The sequence below is a fragment of the Dendrobates tinctorius genome, unplaced genomic scaffold (assembly GCF_039654945.1).
Source record: "Dendrobates tinctorius isolate UK_male_01 unplaced genomic scaffold, ASM3965494v1 ptg000251l, whole genome shotgun sequence".
NCBI classification, from domain to species: domain Eukaryota; kingdom Metazoa; phylum Chordata; class Amphibia; order Anura; family Dendrobatidae; genus Dendrobates; species Dendrobates tinctorius.
The window spans coordinates 10,896,201-10,915,779 of NW_027361918.1; the positions used below are offsets into that span (position 1 = coordinate 10,896,201).

A 19,579-nucleotide genomic window follows, 5' to 3' on the forward strand; every position below is an offset into this window, starting at 1 on the left:
AAACTGGAGAAAAAACTTTCCGGTTGTGTTTCTGTCTACATGTCCAGAAAGAGCATAGCTGTCTGGTATTTGCCAGAAGGTTGAAAACATCTGATAGAATACACAAAACTTCCTTCGAGCCGGAATTGAACCAGCGACCTAAGGATTGCTAATTTAGATCTACAGTCCTCCGCTCTACCAGCTGAGCTATCGAAGGCTTGATTTAGCCATTGTTGAAAGTCTTCAAGGTTTGGACGTGTGTGCCACGAGCAGGTGGCATAAACAATTCACTCGGCCAACTGAAAAAGGAATCCAAAGATTGTATTGGAGAATGCGGGCATCGATCCCGCTACCTCTCGCATGCTAAGCGAGCGCTCTACCACTTGAGCTAATCCCCCATGCCCGACGAACGCCATTATCAGTTTCACGCCACACCATGTCACAGTTTACTTATAGTCAAATGTGCCATTGAGTGCTTTTTTTTTTTTTTTTTTTTTTTTTTTTAAGTACAGATTCCTTTCTCCCATATTTGAAGAACATCTACGGAGTTCACAATGTGAATTATGGCCTACAAATAAAGTCGAGCAATTTTCTAGCAAACCATTTCTACGTATGTAGAGAACCAGACTGGGGGAGTAAAAAAAACTTACCTAGTTTGTAGAAAAAAGTTGTAATGCAGCACAATCCCAAGCAAAAAGATTGACCTTTTATGGTTTGGTTTGATTATAGAAAATGCTGAGAGGTCGCGAATCTCCTTCTGGTCCTTTGGCACGAGTTGTACTGGGATTTAGGATTTTGACTAGTGTTTTTGATCCGAGACACGTTTGCTGTTGACAGAAAAGTTCAGTTGATATGCAATGATGAAGTTTATAAATCACAACTATTTAGCAGAGGTTGGTTTCGATCCATCGACCGCTGGGTTTCACAATGTGAATTATGGCCTACAAATACAGTCGGGCAATTTTCTAGCAAACCATTTCTATGTATGTAGAGAACCAGACTGGGGGAGTAAAAAAAACTTACCTAGTTTGTAGAAAAAAGTTGTAATGCAGCACAATCCCAAGCAAAAAGATTGACCTTTTATGGTTTGGTTTGAATATAGAAAATGCTGAGAGGTCGCGAATCTCCTTCTGGTCCTTTGGCACGAGTTGTACTGGGATTTAGGATTTTGACTAGTGTTTTTGATCCGAGACACGTTTGCTGTTGACAGAAAAGTTCAGTTGATATGCAATGATGAAGTTTATAAAACACAACTATTTAGCAGAGGTTGGTTTCGATCCATCGACCGCTGGGTTTCACAATGTGAATTATGGCCTACAAATACAGTCGAGCAATTTTCTAGTAAACCATTTCTCTGTATATAGAGAACCAAACTGGGGGAATGAAAAAAAACTTACCTAGTTTGTAGAAAAAAGTTGTAATGCAGCACAATCCCAAGCGAAAAGATTGATCTTTTATGGTTTGGTTTGAATATAGAAAATGCTGAGAGGTCGCGAATCTCCTTCTGGTCCTTTGGCACGAGTTGTACTGGGATTTAGGATTTTGACTAGTGTTTTTGATCCGAGACACGTTTGCTGTTGACAGAAAAGTTCAGTTGATATGCAATGATGAAGTTTATAAAACACAACTATTTAGCAGAGGTTGGTTTCAATCCATTGACCGCTGGGTTTCACAATGTGAATTATGGTCTACAAATACAGTCGAGCAATTTTCTAGCAAACCATTTCTCTGTATATAGAGAACCAAAATGGGGAAGTGAAAAAAACTTAGCTAGTTTGTAGAAAAAGATGCAATGCAGCACAATTTAGCAGAGGATGGCTTCGATCCATCGACCTCTGGGTTATGGGCCCAGCACGCTTCCGCTGCGCCACTCTGCTTGTGTTAACAGATGTACAGAGTAAAATTCTAATGACTGTTTGTGTTCAGGTCGATGACATGTAAATTTTCAGCCATTACATATTTGTTGGCGACTAGAGTACTCCTGGGGTTCTGCAATTGTTTCTTTGTTTTTTTTTGCTTTCTTGTGTCATATTATTGTTGAAAATCATTAGAGGAAATGGTGTCTGACCATTGTTTAAGGTTCCGGTTAAAACTGGTGGGTGCGTCCGGCTGTTAGACGAAAGTTCGGCAGGCGTTTGTGTCTCTGTGGCGCAATCGGTTAGCGCGTTCGGCTGTTAACCGAAAGGTTGGTGGTTCGAGTCCACCCAGGGACGTTGGTTCCTTTTGCTTGGGTAGCATGCTACAGTTGAAGACGTTTTCACATTGGTGCTCAGCATCTCCATAAAGTAAAAGCACTGTTGCTGCCTAAGTTTTGAATTCACAAGGCAAACTGGAGAAAAAACTTTCCGGTTGTGTTTCTGTCTACATGTCCAGAAAGAGCATAGCTGTCTGGTATTTGCCAGAAGGTTGAAAACATCTGATAGAATACACAAAACTTCCTTCGAGCCGGAATTGAACCAGCGACCTAAGGATTGCTAATTTAGATCTACAGTCCTCCGCTCTACCAGCTGAGCTATCGAAGGCTTGATTTAGCCATTGTTGAAAGTCTTCAAGGTTTGGACGTGTGTGCCACGAGCAGGTGGCATAAACAATTCACTCGGCCAACTGAAAAAGGAATCCAAAGATTGTATTGGAGAATGCGGGCATCGATCCCGCTACCTCTCGCATGCTAAGCGAGCGCTCTACCACTTGAGCTAATCCCCCATGCCCGACGAACGCCATTATCAGTTTCACGCCACACCATGTCACAGTTTACTTATAGTCAAATGTGCCATTGAGTGCTTTTTTTTTTTTTTTTTTTTTTTTTTTAAGTACAGATTCCTTTCTCCCATATTTGAAGAACATCTACGGAGTTCACAATGTGAATTATGGCCTACAAATAAAGTCGAGCAATTTTCTAGCAAACCATTTCTACGTATGTAGAGAACCAGACTGGGGGAGTAAAAAAAACTTACCTAGTTTGTAGAAAAAAGTTGTAATGCAGCACAATCCCAAGCAAAAAGATTGACCTTTTATGGTTTGGTTTGATTATAGAAAATGCTGAGAGGTCGCGAATCTCCTTCTGGTCCTTTGGCACGAGTTGTACTGGGATTTAGGATTTTGACTAGTGTTTTTGATCCGAGACACGTTTGCTGTTGACAGAAAAGTTCAGTTGATATGCAATGATGAAGTTTATAAATCACAACTATTTAGCAGAGGTTGGTTTCGATCCATCGACCGCTGGGTTTCACAATGTGAATTATGGCCTACAAATACAGTCGGGCAATTTTCTAGCAAACCATTTCTATGTATGTAGAGAACCAGACTGGGGGAGTAAAAAAAACTTACCTAGTTTGTAGAAAAAAGTTGTAATGCAGCACAATCCCAAGCAAAAAGATTGACCTTTTATGGTTTGGTTTGAATATAGAAAATGCTGAGAGGTCGCGAATCTCCTTCTGGTCCTTTGGCACGAGTTGTACTGGGATTTAGGATTTTGACTAGTGTTTTTGATCCGAGACACGTTTGCTGTTGACAGAAAAGTTCAGTTGATATGCAATGATGAAGTTTATAAAACACAACTATTTAGCAGAGGTTGGTTTCGATCCATCGACCGCTGGGTTTCACAATGTGAATTATGGCCTACAAATACAGTCGAGCAATTTTCTAGTAAACCATTTCTCTGTATATAGAGAACCAAACTGGGGGAATGAAAAAAAACTTACCTAGTTTGTAGAAAAAAGTTGTAATGCAGCACAATCCCAAGCGAAAAGATTGATCTTTTATGGTTTGGTTTGAATATAGAAAATGCTGAGAGGTCGCGAATCTCCTTCTGGTCCTTTGGCACGAGTTGTACTGGGATTTAGGATTTTGACTAGTGTTTTTGATCCGAGACACGTTTGCTGTTGACAGAAAAGTTCAGTTGATATGCAATGATGAAGTTTATAAAACACAACTATTTAGCAGAGGTTGGTTTCAATCCATTGACCGCTGGGTTTCACAATGTGAATTATGGTCTACAAATACAGTCGAGCAATTTTCTAGCAAACCATTTCTCTGTATATAGAGAACCAAAATGGGGAAGTGAAAAAAACTTAGCTAGTTTGTAGAAAAAGATGCAATGCAGCACAATTTAGCAGAGGATGGCTTCGATCCATCGACCTCTGGGTTATGGGCCCAGCACGCTTCCGCTGCGCCACTCTGCTTGTGTTAACAGATGTACAGAGTAAAATTCTAATGACTGTTTGTGTTCAGGTCGATGACATGTAAATTTTCAGCCATTACATATTTGTTGGCGACTAGAGTACTCCTGGGGTTCTGCAATTGTTTCTTTGTTTTTTTTTGCTTTCTTGTGTCATATTATTGTTGAAAATCATTAGAGGAAATGGTGTCTGACCATTGTTTAAGGTTCCGGTTAAAACTGGTGGGTGCGTCCGGCTGTTAGACGAAAGTTCGGCAGGCGTTTGTGTCTCTGTGGCGCAATCGGTTAGCGCGTTCGGCTGTTAACCGAAAGGTTGGTGGTTCGAGTCCACCCAGGGACGTTGGTTCCTTTTGCTTGGGTAGCATGCTACAGTTGAAGACGTTTTCACATTGGTGCTCAGCATCTCCATAAAGTAAAAGCACTGTTGCTGCCTAAGTTTTGAATTCACAAGGCAAACTGGAGAAAAAACTTTCCGGTTGTGTTTCTGTCTACATGTCCAGAAAGAGCATAGCTGTCTGGTATTTGCCAGAAGGTTGAAAACATCTGATAGAATACACAAAACTTCCTTCGAGCCGGAATTGAACCAGCGACCTAAGGATTGCTAATTTAGATCTACAGTCCTCCGCTCTACCAGCTGAGCTATCGAAGGCTTGATTTAGCCATTGTTGAAAGTCTTCAAGGTTTGGACGTGTGTGCCACGAGCAGGTGGCATAAACAATTCACTCGGCCAACTGAAAAAGGAATCCAAAGATTGTATTGGAGAATGCGGGCATCGATCCCGCTACCTCTCGCATGCTAAGCGAGCGCTCTACCACTTGAGCTAATCCCCCATGCCCGACGAACGCCATTATCAGTTTCACGCCACACCATGTCACAGTTTACTTATAGTCAAATGTGCCATTGAGTGCTTTTTTTTTTTTTTTTTTTTTTTTTTTTAAGTACAGATTCCTTTCTCCCATATTTGAAGAACATCTACGGAGTTCACAATGTGAATTATGGCCTACAAATAAAGTCGAGCAATTTTCTAGCAAACCATTTCTACGTATGTAGAGAACCAGACTGGGGGAGTAAAAAAAACTTACCTAGTTTGTAGAAAAAAGTTGTAATGCAGCACAATCCCAAGCAAAAAGATTGACCTTTTATGGTTTGGTTTGATTATAGAAAATGCTGAGAGGTCGCGAATCTCCTTCTGGTCCTTTGGCACGAGTTGTACTGGGATTTAGGATTTTGACTAGTGTTTTTGATCCGAGACACGTTTGCTGTTGACAGAAAAGTTCAGTTGATATGCAATGATGAAGTTTATAAATCACAACTATTTAGCAGAGGTTGGTTTCGATCCATCGACCGCTGGGTTTCACAATGTGAATTATGGCCTACAAATACAGTCGGGCAATTTTCTAGCAAACCATTTCTATGTATGTAGAGAACCAGACTGGGGGAGTAAAAAAAACTTACCTAGTTTGTAGAAAAAAGTTGTAATGCAGCACAATCCCAAGCAAAAAGATTGACCTTTTATGGTTTGGTTTGAATATAGAAAATGCTGAGAGGTCGCGAATCTCCTTCTGGTCCTTTGGCACGAGTTGTACTGGGATTTAGGATTTTGACTAGTGTTTTTGATCCGAGACACGTTTGCTGTTGACAGAAAAGTTCAGTTGATATGCAATGATGAAGTTTATAAAACACAACTATTTAGCAGAGGTTGGTTTCGATCCATCGACCGCTGGGTTTCACAATGTGAATTATGGCCTACAAATACAGTCGAGCAATTTTCTAGTAAACCATTTCTCTGTATATAGAGAACCAAACTGGGGGAATGAAAAAAAACTTACCTAGTTTGTAGAAAAAAGTTGTAATGCAGCACAATCCCAAGCGAAAAGATTGATCTTTTATGGTTTGGTTTGAATATAGAAAATGCTGAGAGGTCGCGAATCTCCTTCTGGTCCTTTGGCACGAGTTGTACTGGGATTTAGGATTTTGACTAGTGTTTTTGATCCGAGACACGTTTGCTGTTGACAGAAAAGTTCAGTTGATATGCAATGATGAAGTTTATAAAACACAACTATTTAGCAGAGGTTGGTTTCAATCCATTGACCGCTGGGTTTCACAATGTGAATTATGGTCTACAAATACAGTCGAGCAATTTTCTAGCAAACCATTTCTCTGTATATAGAGAACCAAAATGGGGAAGTGAAAAAAACTTAGCTAGTTTGTAGAAAAAGATGCAATGCAGCACAATTTAGCAGAGGATGGCTTCGATCCATCGACCTCTGGGTTATGGGCCCAGCACGCTTCCGCTGCGCCACTCTGCTTGTGTTAACAGATGTACAGAGTAAAATTCTAATGACTGTTTGTGTTCAGGTCGATGACATGTAAATTTTCAGCCATTACATATTTGTTGGCGACTAGAGTACTCCTGGGGTTCTGCAATTGTTTCTTTGTTTTTTTTTGCTTTCTTGTGTCATATTATTGTTGAAAATCATTAGAGGAAATGGTGTCTGACCATTGTTTAAGGTTCCGGTTAAAACTGGTGGGTGCGTCCGGCTGTTAGACGAAAGTTCGGCAGGCGTTTGTGTCTCTGTGGCGCAATCGGTTAGCGCGTTCGGCTGTTAACCGAAAGGTTGGTGGTTCGAGTCCACCCAGGGACGTTGGTTCCTTTTGCTTGGGTAGCATGCTACAGTTGAAGACGTTTTCACATTGGTGCTCAGCATCTCCATAAAGTAAAAGCACTGTTGCTGCCTAAGTTTTGAATTCACAAGGCAAACTGGAGAAAAAACTTTCCGGTTGTGTTTCTGTCTACATGTCCAGAAAGAGCATAGCTGTCTGGTATTTGCCAGAAGGTTGAAAACATCTGATAGAATACACAAAACTTCCTTCGAGCCGGAATTGAACCAGCGACCTAAGGATTGCTAATTTAGATCTACAGTCCTCCGCTCTACCAGCTGAGCTATCGAAGGCTTGATTTAGCCATTGTTGAAAGTCTTCAAGGTTTGGACGTGTGTGCCACGAGCAGGTGGCATAAACAATTCACTCGGCCAACTGAAAAAGGAATCCAAAGATTGTATTGGAGAATGCGGGCATCGATCCCGCTACCTCTCGCATGCTAAGCGAGCGCTCTACCACTTGAGCTAATCCCCCATGCCCGACGAACGCCATTATCAGTTTCACGCCACACCATGTCACAGTTTACTTATAGTCAAATGTGCCATTGAGTGCTTTTTTTTTTTTTTTTTTTTTTTTTTTAAGTACAGATTCCTTTCTCCCATATTTGAAGAACATCTACGGAGTTCACAATGTGAATTATGGCCTACAAATACAGTCGGGCAATTTTCTAGCAAACCATTTCTATGTATGTAGAGAACCAGACTGGGGGAGTAAAAAAAACTTACCTAGTTTGTAGAAAAAAGTTGTAATGCAGCACAATCCCAAGCAAAAAGATTGACCTTTTATGGTTTGGTTTGAATATAGAAAATGCTGAGAGGTCGCGAATCTCCTTCTGGTCCTTTGGCACGAGTTGTACTGGGATTTAGGATTTTGACTAGTGTTTTTGATCCGAGACACGTTTGCTGTTGACAGAAAAGTTCAGTTGATATGCAATGATGAAGTTTATAAATCACAACTATTTAGCAGAGGTTGGTTTCGATCCATCGACCGCTGGGTTTCACAATGTGAATTATGGCCTACAAATACAGTCGGGCAATTTTCTAGCAAACCATTTCTATGTATGTAGAGAACCAGACTGGGGGAGTAAAAAAAACTTACCTAGTTTGTAGAAAAAAGTTGTAATGCAGCACAATCCCAAGCAAAAAGATTGACCTTTTATGGTTTGGTTTGAATATAGAAAATGCTGAGAGGTCGCGAATCTCCTTCTGGTCCTTTGGCACGAGTTGTACTGGGATTTAGGATTTTGACTAGTGTTTTTGATCCGAGACACGTTTGCTGTTGACAGAAAAGTTCAGTTGATATGCAATGATGAAGTTTATAAAACACAACTATTTAGCAGAGGTTGGTTTCGATCCATCGACCGCTGGGTTTCACAATGTGAATTATGGCCTACAAATACAGTCGAGCAATTTTCTAGTAAACCATTTCTCTGTATATAGAGAACCAAACTGGGGGAATGAAAAAAAACTTACCTAGTTTGTAGAAAAAAGTTGTAATGCAGCACAATCCCAAGCGAAAAGATTGATCTTTTATGGTTTGGTTTGAATATAGAAAATGCTGAGAGGTCGCGAATCTCCTTCTGGTCCTTTGGCACGAGTTGTACTGGGATTTAGGATTTTGACTAGTGTTTTTGATCCGAGACACGTTTGCTGTTGACAGAAAAGTTCAGTTGATATGCAATGATGAAGTTTATAAAACACAACTATTTAGAAGAGGTTGGTTTCAATCCATTGACCGCTGGGTTTCACAATGTGAATTATGGCCTACAAATACAGTCGTGCAATTTTCTAGTAAACCATTTCTCTGTATATAGAGAACCAAACTGGGGGAATGAAAAAAAACTTACCTAGTTTGTAGAAAAAAGTTGTAATGCAGCACAATTTAGCAGAGGATGGTTTCGATCCATCGACCTCTGGGTTATGGGCCCAGCACGCTTCCGCTGCGCCACTCTGCTTGTGTTAACAGATGTACAGAGTAAAATTCTAATGACTGTTTGTGTTCAGGTCGATGACATGTAAATTTTCAGCCATTACATATTTGTTGGCGACTAGAGTACTCCTGGGGTTCTGCAATTGTTTCTTTGTTTTTTTTTGCTTTCTTGTGTCATATTATTGTTGAAAATCATTAGAGGAAATGGTGTCTGACCATTGTTTAAGGTTCCGGTTAAAACTGGTGGGTGCGTCCGGCTGTTAGACGAAAGTTCGGCAGGCGTTTGTGTCTCTGTGGCGCAATCGGTTAGCGCGTTCGGCTGTTAACCGAAAGGTTGGTGGTTCGAGTCCACCCAGGGACGTTGGTTCCTTTTGCTTGGGTAGCATGCTACAGTTGAAGACGTTTTCACATTGGTGCTCAGCATCTCCATAAAGTAAAAGCACTGTTGCTGCCTAAGTTTTGAATTCACAAGGCAAACTGGAGAAAAAACTTTCCGGTTGTGTTTCTGTCTACATGTCCAGAAAGAGCATAGCTGTCTGGTATTTGCCAGAAGGTTGAAAACATCTGATAGAATACACAAAACTTCCTTCGAGCCGGAATTGAACCAGCGACCTAAGGATTGCTAATTTAGATCTACAGTCCTCCGCTCTACCAGCTGAGCTATCGAAGGCTTGATTTAGCCATTGTTGAAAGTCTTCAAGGTTTGGACGTGTGTGCCACGAGCAGGTGGCATAAACAATTCACTCGGCCAACTGAAAAAGGAATCCAAAGATTGTATTGGAGAATGCGGGCATCGATCCCGCTACCTCTCGCATGCTAAGCGAGCGCTCTACCACTTGAGCTAATCCCCCATGCCCGACGAACGCCATTATCAGTTTCACGCCACACCATGTCACAGTTTACTTATAGTCAAATGTGCCATTGAGTGCTTTTTTTTTTTTTTTTTTTAAGTACAGATTCCTTTCTCCCATATTTGAAGAACATCTACGTAGTTCACAATGTGAATTATGGCCTACAAATACAGTCGGGCAATTTTCTAGCAAACCATTTCTATGTATGTAGAGAACCAGACTGGGGGAGTAAAAAAAACTTACCTAGTTTGTAGAAAAAAGTTGTAATGCAGCACAATCCCAAGCAAAAAGATTGACCTTTTATGGTTTGGTTTGAATATAGAAAATGCTGAGAGGTCGCGAATCTCCTTCTGGTCCTTTGGCACGAGTTGTACTGGGATTTAGGATTTTGACTAGTGTTTTTGATCCGAGACACGTTTGCTGTTGACAGAAAAGTTCAGTTGATATGCAATGATGAAGTTTATAAATCACAACTATTTAGCAGAGGTTGGTTTCGATCCATCGACCGCTGGGTTTCACAATGTGAATTATGGCCTACAAATACAGTCGGGCAATTTTCTAGCAAACCATTTCTATGTATGTAGAGAACCAGACTGGGGGAGTAAAAAAAACTTACCTAGTTTGTAGAAAAAAGTTGTAATGCAGCACAATCCCAAGCAAAAAGATTGACCTTTTATGGTTTGGTTTGAATATAGAAAATGCTGAGAGGTCGCGAATCTCCTTCTGGTCCTTTGGCACGAGTTGTACTGGGATTTAGGATTTTGACTAGTGTTTTTGATCCGAGACACGTTTGCTGTTGACAGAAAAGTTCAGTTGATATGCAATGATGAAGTTTATAAAACACAACTATTTAGCAGAGGTTGGTTTCGATCCATCGACCGCTGGGTTTCACAATGTGAATTATGGCCTACAAATACAGTCGAGCAATTTTCTAGTAAACCATTTCTCTGTATATAGAGAACCAAACTGGGGGAATGAAAAAAAACTTACCTAGTTTGTAGAAAAAAGTTGTAATGCAGCACAATCCCAAGCGAAAAGATTGATCTTTTATGGTTTGGTTTGAATATAGAAAATGCTGAGAGGTCGCGAATCTCCTTCTGGTCCTTTGGCACGAGTTGTACTGGGATTTAGGATTTTGACTAGTGTTTTTGATCCGAGACACGTTTGCTGTTGACAGAAAAGTTCAGTTGATATGCAATGATGAAGTTTATAAAACACAACTATTTAGCAGAGGTTGGTTTCAATCCATTGACCGCTGGGTTTCACAATGTGAATTATGGTCTACAAATACAGTCGAGCAATTTTCTAGCAAACCATTTCTCTGTATATAGAGAACCAAAATGGGGAAGTGAAAAAAACTTAGCTAGTTTGTAGAAAAAGATGCAATGCAGCACAATTTAGCAGAGGATGGCTTCGATCCATCCACCTCTGGGTTATGGGCCCAGCACGCTTCCGCTGCGCCACTCTGCTTGTGTTAACAGATGTACAGAGTAAAATTCTAATGACTGTTTGTGTTCAGGTCGATGACATGTAAATTTTCAGCCATTACATATTTGTTGGCGACTAGAGTACTCCTGGGGTTCTGCAATTGTTTCTTTGTTTTTTTTTGCTTTCTTGTGTCATATTATTGTTGAAAATCATTAGAGGAAATGGTGTCTGACCATTGTTTAAGGTTCCGGTTAAAACTGGTGGGTGCGTCCGGCTGTTAGACGAAAGTTCGGCAGGCGTTTGTGTCTCTGTGGCGCAATCGGTTAGCGCGTTTGGCTGTTAACCGAAAGGTTGGTGGTTCGAGTCCACCCAGGGACGTTGGTTCCTTTTGCTTGGGTAGCATGCTACAGTTGAAGACGTTTTCACATTGGTGCTCAGCATCTCCATAAAGTAAAAGCACTGTTGCTGCCTAAGTTTTGAATTCACAAGGCAAACTGGAGAAAAAACTTTCCGGTTGTGTTTCTGTCTACATGTCCAGAAAGAGCATAGCTGTCTGGTATTTGCCAGAAGGTTGAAAACATCTGATAGAATACACAAAACTTCCTTCGAGCCGGAATTGAACCAGCGACCTAAGGATTGCTAATTTAGATCTACAGTCCTCCGCTCTACCAGCTGAGCTATCGAAGGCTTGATTTAGCCATTGTTGAAAGTCTTCAAGGTTTGGACGTGTGTGCCACGAGCAGGTGGCATAAACAATTCACTCGGCCAACTGAAAAAGGAATCCAAAGATTGTATTGGAGAATGCGGGCATCGATCCCGCTACCTCTCGCATGCTAAGCGAGCGCTCTACCACTTGAGCTAATCCCCCATGCCCGACGAACGCCATTATCAGTTTCACGCCACACCATGTCACAGTTTACTTATAGTCAAATGTGCCATTGAGTGCTTTTTTTTTTTTTTTTTTAAGTACAGATTCCTTTCTCCCATATTTGAAGAACATCTACGTAGTTCACAATGTGAATTATGGCCTACAAATACAGTCGGGCAATTTTCTAGCAAACCATTTCTATGTATGTAGAGAACCAGACTGGGGGAGTAAAAAAAACTTACCTAGTTTGTAGAAAAAAGTTGTAATGCAGCACAATCCCAAGCAAAAAGATTGACCTTTTATGGTTTGGTTTGAATATAGAAAATGCTGAGAGGTCGCGAATCTCCTTCTGGTCCTTTGGCACGAGTTGTACTGGGATTTAGGATTTTGACTAGTGTTTTTGATCCGAGACACGTTTGCTGTTGACAGAAAAGTTCAGTTGATATGCAATGATGAAGTTTATAAATCACAACTATTTAGCAGAGGTTGGTTTCGATCCATCGACCGCTGGGTTTCACAATGTGAATTATGGCCTACAAATACAGTCGGGCAATTTTCTAGCAAACCATTTCTATGTATGTAGAGAACCAGACTGGGGGAGTAAAAAAAACTTACCTAGTTTGTAGAAAAAAGTTGTAATGCAGCACAATCCCAAGCAAAAAGATTGACCTTTTATGGTTTGGTTTGAATATAGAAAATGCTGAGAGGTCGCGAATCTCCTTCTGGTCCTTTGGCACGAGTTGTACTGGGATTTAGGATTTTGACTAGTGTTTTTGATCCGAGACACGTTTGCTGTTGACAGAAAAGTTCAGTTGATATGCAATGATGAAGTTTATAAAACACAACTATTTAGCAGAGGTTGGTTTCGATCCATCGACCGCTGGGTTTCACAATGTGAATTATGGCCTACAAATACAGTCGAGCAATTTTCTAGTAAACCATTTCTCTGTATATAGAGAACCAAACTGGGGGAATGAAAAAAAACTTACCTAGTTTGTAGAAAAAAGTTGTAATGCAGCACAATCCCAAGCGAAAAGATTGATCTTTTATGGTTTGGTTTGAATATAGAAAATGCTGAGAGGTCGCGAATCTCCTTCTGGTCCTTTGGCACGAGTTGTACTGGGATTTAGGATTTTGACTAGTGTTTTTGATCCGAGACACGTTTGCTGTTGACAGAAAAGTTCAGTTGATATGCAATGATGAAGTTTATAAAACACAACTATTTAGCAGAGGTTGGTTTCAATCCATTGACCGCTGGGTTTCACAATGTGAATTATGGTCTACAAATACAGTCGAGCAATTTTCTAGCAAACCATTTCTCTGTATATAGAGAACCAAAATGGGGAAGTGAAAAAAACTTAGCTAGTTTGTAGAAAAAGATGCAATGCAGCACAATTTAGCAGAGGATGGCTTCGATCCATCGACCTCTGGGTTATGGGCCCAGCACGCTTCCGCTGCGCCACTCTGCTTGTGTTAACAGATGTACAGAGTAAAATTCTAATGACTGTTTGTGTTCAGGTCGATGACATGTAAATTTTCAGCCATTACATATTTGTTGGCGACTAGAGTACTCCTGGGGTTCTGCAATTGTTTCTTTGTTTTTTTTTGCTTTCTTGTGTCATATTATTGTTGAAAATCATTAGAGGAAATGGTGTCTGACCATTGTTTAAGGTTCCGGTTAAAACTGGTGGGTGCGTCCGGCTGTTAGACGAAAGTTCGGCAGGCGTTTGTGTCTCTGTGGCGCAATCGGTTAGCGCGTTCGGCTGTTAACCGAAAGGTTGGTGGTTCGAGTCCACCCAGGGACGTTGGTTCCTTTTGCTTGGGTAGCATGCTACAGTTGAAGACGTTTTCACATTGGTGCTCAGCATCTCCATAAAGTAAAAGCACTGTTGCTGCCTAAGTTTTGAATTCACAAGGCAAACTGGAGAAAAAACTTTCCGGTTGTGTTTCTGTCTACATGTCCAGAAAGAGCATAGCTGTCTGGTATTTGCCAGAAGGTTGAAAACATCTGATAGAATACACAAAACTTCCTTCGAGCCGGAATTGAACCAGCGACCTAAGGATTGCTAATTTAGATCTACAGTCCTCCGCTCTACCAGCTGAGCTATCGAAGGCTTGATTTAGCCATTGTTGAAAGTCTTCAAGGTTTGGACGTGTGTGCCACGAGCAGGTGGCATAAACAATTCACTCGGCCAACTGAAAAAGGAATCCAAAGATTGTATTGGAGAATGCGGGCATCGATCCCGCTACCTCTCGCATGCTAAGCGAGCGCTCTACCACTTGAGCTAATCCCCCATGCCCGACGAACGCCATTATCAGTTTCACGCCACACCATGTCACAGTTTACTTATAGTCAAATGTGCCATTGAGTGCTTTTTTTTTTTTTTTTTTTTTTTTTTTTAAGTACAGATTCCTTTCTCCCATATTTGAAGAACATCTACGGAGTTCACAATGTGAATTATGGCCTACAAATAAAGTCGAGCAATTTTCTAGCAAACCATTTCTACGTATGTAGAGAACCAGACTGGGGGAGTAAAAAAAACTTACCTAGTTTGTAGAAAAAAGTTGTAATGCAGCACAATCCCAAGCAAAAAGATTGACCTTTTATGGTTTGGTTTGATTATAGAAAATGCTGAGAGGTCGCGAATCTCCTTCTGGTCCTTTGGCACGAGTTGTACTGGGATTTAGGATTTTGACTAGTGTTTTTGATCCGAGACACGTTTGCTGTTGACAGAAAAGTTCAGTTGATATGCAATGATGAAGTTTATAAATCACAACTATTTAGCAGAGGTTGGTTTCGATCCATCGACCGCTGGGTTTCACAATGTGAATTATGGCCTACAAATACAGTCGGGCAATTTTCTAGCAAACCATTTCTATGTATGTAGAGAACCAGACTGGGGGAGTAAAAAAAACTTACCTAGTTTGTAGAAAAAAGTTGTAATGCAGCACAATCCCAAGCAAAAAGATTGACCTTTTATGGTTTGGTTTGAATATAGAAAATGCTGAGAGGTCGCGAATCTCCTTCTGGTCCTTTGGCACGAGTTGTACTGGGATTTAGGATTTTGACTAGTGTTTTTGATCCGAGACACGTTTGCTGTTGACAGAAAAGTTCAGTTGATATGCAATGATGAAGTTTATAAAACACAACTATTTAGCAGAGGTTGGTTTCGATCCATCGACCGCTGGGTTTCACAATGTGAATTATGGCCTACAAATACAGTCGAGCAATTTTCTAGTAAACCATTTCTCTGTATATAGAGAACCAAACTGGGGGAATGAAAAAAAACTTACCTAGTTTGTAGAAAAAAGTTGTAATGCAGCACAATCCCAAGCGAAAAGATTGATCTTTTATGGTTTGGTTTGAATATAGAAAATGCTGAGAGGTCGCGAATCTCCTTCTGGTCCTTTGGCACGAGTTGTACTGGGATTTAGGATTTTGACTAGTGTTTTTGATCCGAGACACGTTTGCTGTTGACAGAAAAGTTCAGTTGATATGCAATGATGAAGTTTATAAAACACAACTATTTAGCAGAGGTTGGTTTCAATCCATCGACCGCTGGGTTTCACAATGTGAATTATGGCCTACAAATACAGTCGAGCAATTTTCTAGTAAACCATTTCTCTGTATATAGAGAACCAAACTGGGGGAATGAAAAAAAACTTACCTAGTTTGTAGAAAAAAGTTGTAATGCAGCACAATCCCAAGCGAAAAGATTGATCTTTTATGGTTTGGTTTGAATATAGAAAATGCTGAGAGGTCGCGAATCTCCTTCTGGTCCTTTGGCACGAGTTGTACTGGGATTTAGGATTTTGACTAGTGTTTTTGATCCGAGACACGTTTGCTGTTGACAGAAAAGTTCAGTTGATATGCAATGATGAAGTTTATAAAACACAACTATTTAGCAGAGGTTGGTTTCAATCCATTGACCGCTGGGTTTCACAATGTGAATTATGGTCTACAAATACAGTCGAGCAATTTTCTAGCAAACCATTTCTCTGTATATAGAGAACCAAAATGGGGAAGTGAAAAAAACTTAGCTAGTTTGTAGAAAAAGATGCAATGCAGCACAATTTAGCAGAGGATGGCTTCGATCCATCGACCTCTGGGTTATGGGCCCAGCACGCTTCCGCTGCGCCACTCTGCTTGTGTTAACAGATGTACAGAGTAAAATTCTAATGACTGTTTGTGTTCAGGTCGATGACATGTAAATTTTCAGCCATTACATATTTGTTGGCGACTAGAGTACTCCTGGGGTTCTGCAATTGTTTCTTTGTTTTTTTTTGCTTTCTTGTGTCATATTATTGTTGAAAATCATTAGAGGAAATGGTGTCTGACCATTGTTTAAGGTTCCGGTTAAAACTGGTGGGTGCGTCCGGCTGTTAGACGAAAGTTCGGCAGGCGTTTGTGTCTCTGTGGCGCAATCGGTTAGCGCGTTCGGCTGTTAACCGAAAGGTTGGTGGTTCGAGTCCACCCAGGGACGTTGGTTCCTTTTGCTTGGGTAGCATGCTACAGTTGAAGACGTTTTCACATTGGTGCTCAGCATCTCCATAAAGTAAAAGCACTGTTGCTGCCTAAGTTTTGAATTCACAAGGCAAACTGGAGAAAAAACTTTCCGGTTGTGTTTCTGTCTACATGTCCAGAAAGAGCATAGCTGTCTGGTATTTGCCAGAAGGTTGAAAACATCTGATAGAATACACAAAACTTCCTTCGAGCCGGAATTGAACCAGCGACCTAAGGATTGCTAATTTAGATCTACAGTCCTCCGCTCTACCAGCTGAGCTATCGAAGGCTTGATTTAGCCATTGTTGAAAGTCTTCAAGGTTTGGACGTGTGTGCCACGAGCAGGTGGCATAAACAATTCACTCGGCCAACTGAAAAAGGAATCCAAAGATTGTATTGGAGAATGCGGGCATCGATCCCGCTACCTCTCGCATGCTAAGCGAGCGCTCTACCACTTGAGCTAATCCCCCATGCCCGACGAACGCCATTATCAGTTTCACGCCACACCATGTCACAGTTTACTTATAGTCAAATGTGCCATTGAGTGCTTTTTTTTTTTTTTTTTTTTTTTTTTTTAAGTACAGATTCCTTTCTCCCATATTTGAAGAACATCTACGGAGTTCACAATGTGAATTATGGCCTACAAATAAAGTCGAGCAATTTTCTAGCAAACCATTTCTACGTATGTAGAGAACCAGACTGGGGGAGTAAAAAAAACTTACCTAGTTTGTAGAAAAAAGTTGTAATGCAGCACAATCCCAAGCAAAAAGATTGACCTTTTATGGTTTGGTTTGATTATAGAAAATGCTGAGAGGTCGCGAATCTCCTTCTGGTCCTTTGGCACGAGTTGTACTGGGATTTAGGATTTTGACTAGTGTTTTTGATCCGAGACACGTTTGCTGTTGACAGAAAAGTTCAGTTGATATGCAATGATGAAGTTTATAAATCACAACTATTTAGCAGAGGTTGGTTTCGATCCATCGACCGCTGGGTTTCACAATGTGAATTATGGCCTACAAATACAGTCGGGCAATTTTCTAGCAAACCATTTCTATGTATGTAGAGAACCAGACTGGGGGAGTAAAAAAAACTTACCTAGTTTGTAGAAAAAAGTTGTAATGCAGCACAATCCCAAGCAAAAAGATTGACCTTTTATGGTTTGGTTTGAATATAGAAAATGCTGAGAGGTCGCGAATCTCCTTCTGGTCCTTTGGCACGAGTTGTACTGGGATTTAGGATTTTGACTAGTGTTTTTGATCCGAGACACGTTTGCTGTTGACAGAAAAGTTCAGTTGATATGCAATGATGAAGTTTATAAAACACAACTATTTAGCAGAGGTTGGTTTCGATCCATCGACCGCTGGGTTTCACAATGTGAATTATGGCCTACAAATACAGTCGAGCAATTTTCTAGTAAACCATTTCTCTGTATATAGAGAACCAAACTGGGGGAATGAAAAAAAACTTACCTAGTTTGTAGAAAAAAGTTGTAATGCAGCACAATCCCAAGCGAAAAGATTGATCTTTTATGGTTTGGTTTGAATATAGAAAATGCTGAGAGGTCGCGAATCTCCTTCTGGTCCTTTGGCACGAGTTGTACTGGGATTTAGGATTTTGACTAGTGTTTTTGATCCGAGACACGTTTGCTGTTGACAGAAAAGTTCAGTTGATATGCAATGATGAAGTTTATAAAACACAACTATTTAGCAGAGGTTGGTTTCAATCCATTGACCGCTGGGTTTCACAATGTGAATTATGGTCTACAAATACAGTCGAGCAATTTTCTAGCAAACCATTTCTCTGTATATAGAGAACCAAAATGGGGAAGTGAAAAAAACTTAGCTAGTTTGTAGAAAAAGATGCAATGCAGCACAATTTAGCAGAGGATGGCTTCGATCCATCGACCTCTGGGTTATGGGCCCAGCACGCTTCCGCTGCGCCACTCTGCTTGTGTTAACAGATGTACAGAGTAAAATTCTAATGACTGTTTGTGTTCAGGTCGATGACATGTAAATTTTCAGCCATTACATATTTGTTGGCGACTAGAGTACTCCTGGGGTTCTGCAATTGTTTCTTTGTTTTTTTTTGCTTTCTTGTGTCATATTATTGTTGAAAATCATTAGAGGAAATGGTGTCTGACCATTGTTTAAGGTTCCGGTTAAAACTGGTGGGTGCGTCCGGCTGTTAGACGAAAGTTCGGCAGGCGTTTGTGTCTCTGTGGCGCAATCGGTTAGCGCGTTCGGCTGTTAACCGAAAGGTTGGTGGTTCGAGTCCACCCAGGGACGTTGGTTCCTTTTGCTTGGGTAGCATGCTACAGTTGAAGACGTTTTCACATTGGTGCTCAGCATCTCCATAAAGTAAAAGCACTGTTGCTGCCTAAGTTTTGAATTCACAAGGCAAACTGGAGAAAAAACTTTCCGGTTGTGTTTCTGTCTACATGTCCAGAAAGAGCATAGCTGTCTGGTATTTGCCAGAAGGTTGAAAACATCTGATAGAATACACAAAACTTCCTTCGAGCCGGAATTGAACCAGCGACCTAAGGATTGCTAATTTAGATCTACAGTCCTCCGCTCTACCAGCTGAGCTATCGAAGGCTTGATTTAGCCATTGTTGAAAGTCTTCAAGGTTTGGACGTGTGTGCCACGAGCAGGTGGCATAAACAATTCACTCGGCCAACTGAAAAAGGAATCCAAAGATTGTATTGGAGAATGCGGGCATCGATCCCGCTACCTCTCGCATGCTAAGCGAGCGCTCTACCACTTGAGCTAATCCCCCATGCCCGACGAACGCCATTATCAGTTTCACGCCACACCATGTCACAGTTTACTTATAGTCAAATGTGCCATTGAGTGCTTTTTTTTTTTTTTTTTTTTTTTTTTTAAGTACAGATTCCTTTCTCCCATATTTGAAGAACATCTACGGAGTTCACAATGTGAATTATGGCCTACAAATAAAGTCGAGCAATTTTCTAGCAAACCATTTCTACGTATGTAGAGAACCAGACTGGGGGAGTAAAAAAAACTTACCTAGTTTGTAGAAAAAAGTTGTAATGCAGCACAATCCCAAGCAAAAAGATTGACCTTTTATGGTTTGGTTTGATTATAGAAAATGCTGAGAGGTCGCGAATCTCCTTCTGGTCCTTTGGCACGAGTTGTACTGGGATTTAGGATTTTGACTAGTGT

General features: G+C 40.8%; 25 non-coding genes across 25 annotated transcripts; 7 read left to right on the forward strand and 18 right to left on the reverse strand.

Moving 5' to 3' along the window:
• Positions 1–110: 110 nt before the first annotated feature.
• On the reverse strand, positions 111–196 carry TRNAY-GUA (transfer RNA tyrosine (anticodon GUA)). Its single transcript is given in 2 exon segments — positions 111–146; positions 160–196. It is a non-coding gene; the product is annotated as a tRNA-Tyr (tRNA).
• Positions 197–304: 108 nt separating this feature from the next.
• Positions 305–377, reverse strand: TRNAA-AGC (transfer RNA alanine (anticodon AGC)). Its single transcript has one exon. It is a non-coding gene; the product is annotated as a tRNA-Ala (tRNA).
• Positions 378–2,118: 1,741 nt separating this feature from the next.
• On the forward strand, positions 2,119–2,192 carry TRNAN-GUU (transfer RNA asparagine (anticodon GUU)). Its single transcript has one exon. It is a non-coding gene; the product is annotated as a tRNA-Asn (tRNA).
• Positions 2,193–2,415: 223 nt separating this feature from the next.
• TRNAY-GUA (transfer RNA tyrosine (anticodon GUA)) lies at positions 2,416–2,501 on the reverse strand. The gene is given in 2 exon segments: positions 2,416–2,451; positions 2,465–2,501. It is a non-coding gene; the product is annotated as a tRNA-Tyr (tRNA).
• A 108-nt stretch (positions 2,502–2,609) lies between these two features.
• On the reverse strand, positions 2,610–2,682 carry TRNAA-AGC (transfer RNA alanine (anticodon AGC)). Its single transcript has one exon. It is a non-coding gene; the product is annotated as a tRNA-Ala (tRNA).
• Positions 2,683–4,422: 1,740 nt separating this feature from the next.
• Positions 4,423–4,496, forward strand: TRNAN-GUU (transfer RNA asparagine (anticodon GUU)). The gene has a single exon. It is a non-coding gene; the product is annotated as a tRNA-Asn (tRNA).
• Positions 4,497–4,719: 223 nt separating this feature from the next.
• TRNAY-GUA (transfer RNA tyrosine (anticodon GUA)) lies at positions 4,720–4,805 on the reverse strand. Its single transcript is given in 2 exon segments — positions 4,720–4,755; positions 4,769–4,805. It is a non-coding gene; the product is annotated as a tRNA-Tyr (tRNA).
• Positions 4,806–4,913: 108 nt separating this feature from the next.
• Positions 4,914–4,986, reverse strand: TRNAA-AGC (transfer RNA alanine (anticodon AGC)). The gene has a single exon. It is a non-coding gene; the product is annotated as a tRNA-Ala (tRNA).
• Positions 4,987–6,727: 1,741 nt separating this feature from the next.
• On the forward strand, positions 6,728–6,801 carry TRNAN-GUU (transfer RNA asparagine (anticodon GUU)). The gene has a single exon. It is a non-coding gene; the product is annotated as a tRNA-Asn (tRNA).
• A 223-nt stretch (positions 6,802–7,024) lies between these two features.
• Positions 7,025–7,110, reverse strand: TRNAY-GUA (transfer RNA tyrosine (anticodon GUA)). Its single transcript is given in 2 exon segments — positions 7,025–7,060; positions 7,074–7,110. It is a non-coding gene; the product is annotated as a tRNA-Tyr (tRNA).
• Positions 7,111–7,218: 108 nt separating this feature from the next.
• Positions 7,219–7,291, reverse strand: TRNAA-AGC (transfer RNA alanine (anticodon AGC)). Its single transcript has one exon. It is a non-coding gene; the product is annotated as a tRNA-Ala (tRNA).
• Positions 7,292–9,033: 1,742 nt separating this feature from the next.
• On the forward strand, positions 9,034–9,107 carry TRNAN-GUU (transfer RNA asparagine (anticodon GUU)). Its single transcript has one exon. It is a non-coding gene; the product is annotated as a tRNA-Asn (tRNA).
• A 223-nt stretch (positions 9,108–9,330) lies between these two features.
• TRNAY-GUA (transfer RNA tyrosine (anticodon GUA)) lies at positions 9,331–9,416 on the reverse strand. Its single transcript is given in 2 exon segments — positions 9,331–9,366; positions 9,380–9,416. It is a non-coding gene; the product is annotated as a tRNA-Tyr (tRNA).
• A 108-nt stretch (positions 9,417–9,524) lies between these two features.
• On the reverse strand, positions 9,525–9,597 carry TRNAA-AGC (transfer RNA alanine (anticodon AGC)). The gene has a single exon. It is a non-coding gene; the product is annotated as a tRNA-Ala (tRNA).
• A 2,029-nt stretch (positions 9,598–11,626) lies between these two features.
• Positions 11,627–11,712, reverse strand: TRNAY-GUA (transfer RNA tyrosine (anticodon GUA)). Its single transcript is given in 2 exon segments — positions 11,627–11,662; positions 11,676–11,712. It is a non-coding gene; the product is annotated as a tRNA-Tyr (tRNA).
• Positions 11,713–11,820: 108 nt separating this feature from the next.
• On the reverse strand, positions 11,821–11,893 carry TRNAA-AGC (transfer RNA alanine (anticodon AGC)). Its single transcript has one exon. It is a non-coding gene; the product is annotated as a tRNA-Ala (tRNA).
• Positions 11,894–13,624: 1,731 nt separating this feature from the next.
• TRNAN-GUU (transfer RNA asparagine (anticodon GUU)) lies at positions 13,625–13,698 on the forward strand. The gene has a single exon. It is a non-coding gene; the product is annotated as a tRNA-Asn (tRNA).
• Positions 13,699–13,921: 223 nt separating this feature from the next.
• On the reverse strand, positions 13,922–14,007 carry TRNAY-GUA (transfer RNA tyrosine (anticodon GUA)). Its single transcript is given in 2 exon segments — positions 13,922–13,957; positions 13,971–14,007. It is a non-coding gene; the product is annotated as a tRNA-Tyr (tRNA).
• A 108-nt stretch (positions 14,008–14,115) lies between these two features.
• Positions 14,116–14,188, reverse strand: TRNAA-AGC (transfer RNA alanine (anticodon AGC)). The gene has a single exon. It is a non-coding gene; the product is annotated as a tRNA-Ala (tRNA).
• A 2,115-nt stretch (positions 14,189–16,303) lies between these two features.
• TRNAN-GUU (transfer RNA asparagine (anticodon GUU)) lies at positions 16,304–16,377 on the forward strand. The gene has a single exon. It is a non-coding gene; the product is annotated as a tRNA-Asn (tRNA).
• A 223-nt stretch (positions 16,378–16,600) lies between these two features.
• On the reverse strand, positions 16,601–16,686 carry TRNAY-GUA (transfer RNA tyrosine (anticodon GUA)). The gene is given in 2 exon segments: positions 16,601–16,636; positions 16,650–16,686. It is a non-coding gene; the product is annotated as a tRNA-Tyr (tRNA).
• A 108-nt stretch (positions 16,687–16,794) lies between these two features.
• On the reverse strand, positions 16,795–16,867 carry TRNAA-AGC (transfer RNA alanine (anticodon AGC)). The gene has a single exon. It is a non-coding gene; the product is annotated as a tRNA-Ala (tRNA).
• A 1,741-nt stretch (positions 16,868–18,608) lies between these two features.
• On the forward strand, positions 18,609–18,682 carry TRNAN-GUU (transfer RNA asparagine (anticodon GUU)). Its single transcript has one exon. It is a non-coding gene; the product is annotated as a tRNA-Asn (tRNA).
• A 223-nt stretch (positions 18,683–18,905) lies between these two features.
• TRNAY-GUA (transfer RNA tyrosine (anticodon GUA)) lies at positions 18,906–18,991 on the reverse strand. The gene is given in 2 exon segments: positions 18,906–18,941; positions 18,955–18,991. It is a non-coding gene; the product is annotated as a tRNA-Tyr (tRNA).
• Positions 18,992–19,099: 108 nt separating this feature from the next.
• On the reverse strand, positions 19,100–19,172 carry TRNAA-AGC (transfer RNA alanine (anticodon AGC)). Its single transcript has one exon. It is a non-coding gene; the product is annotated as a tRNA-Ala (tRNA).
• Between the last annotated feature and the right edge of the window lie 407 nt (positions 19,173–19,579).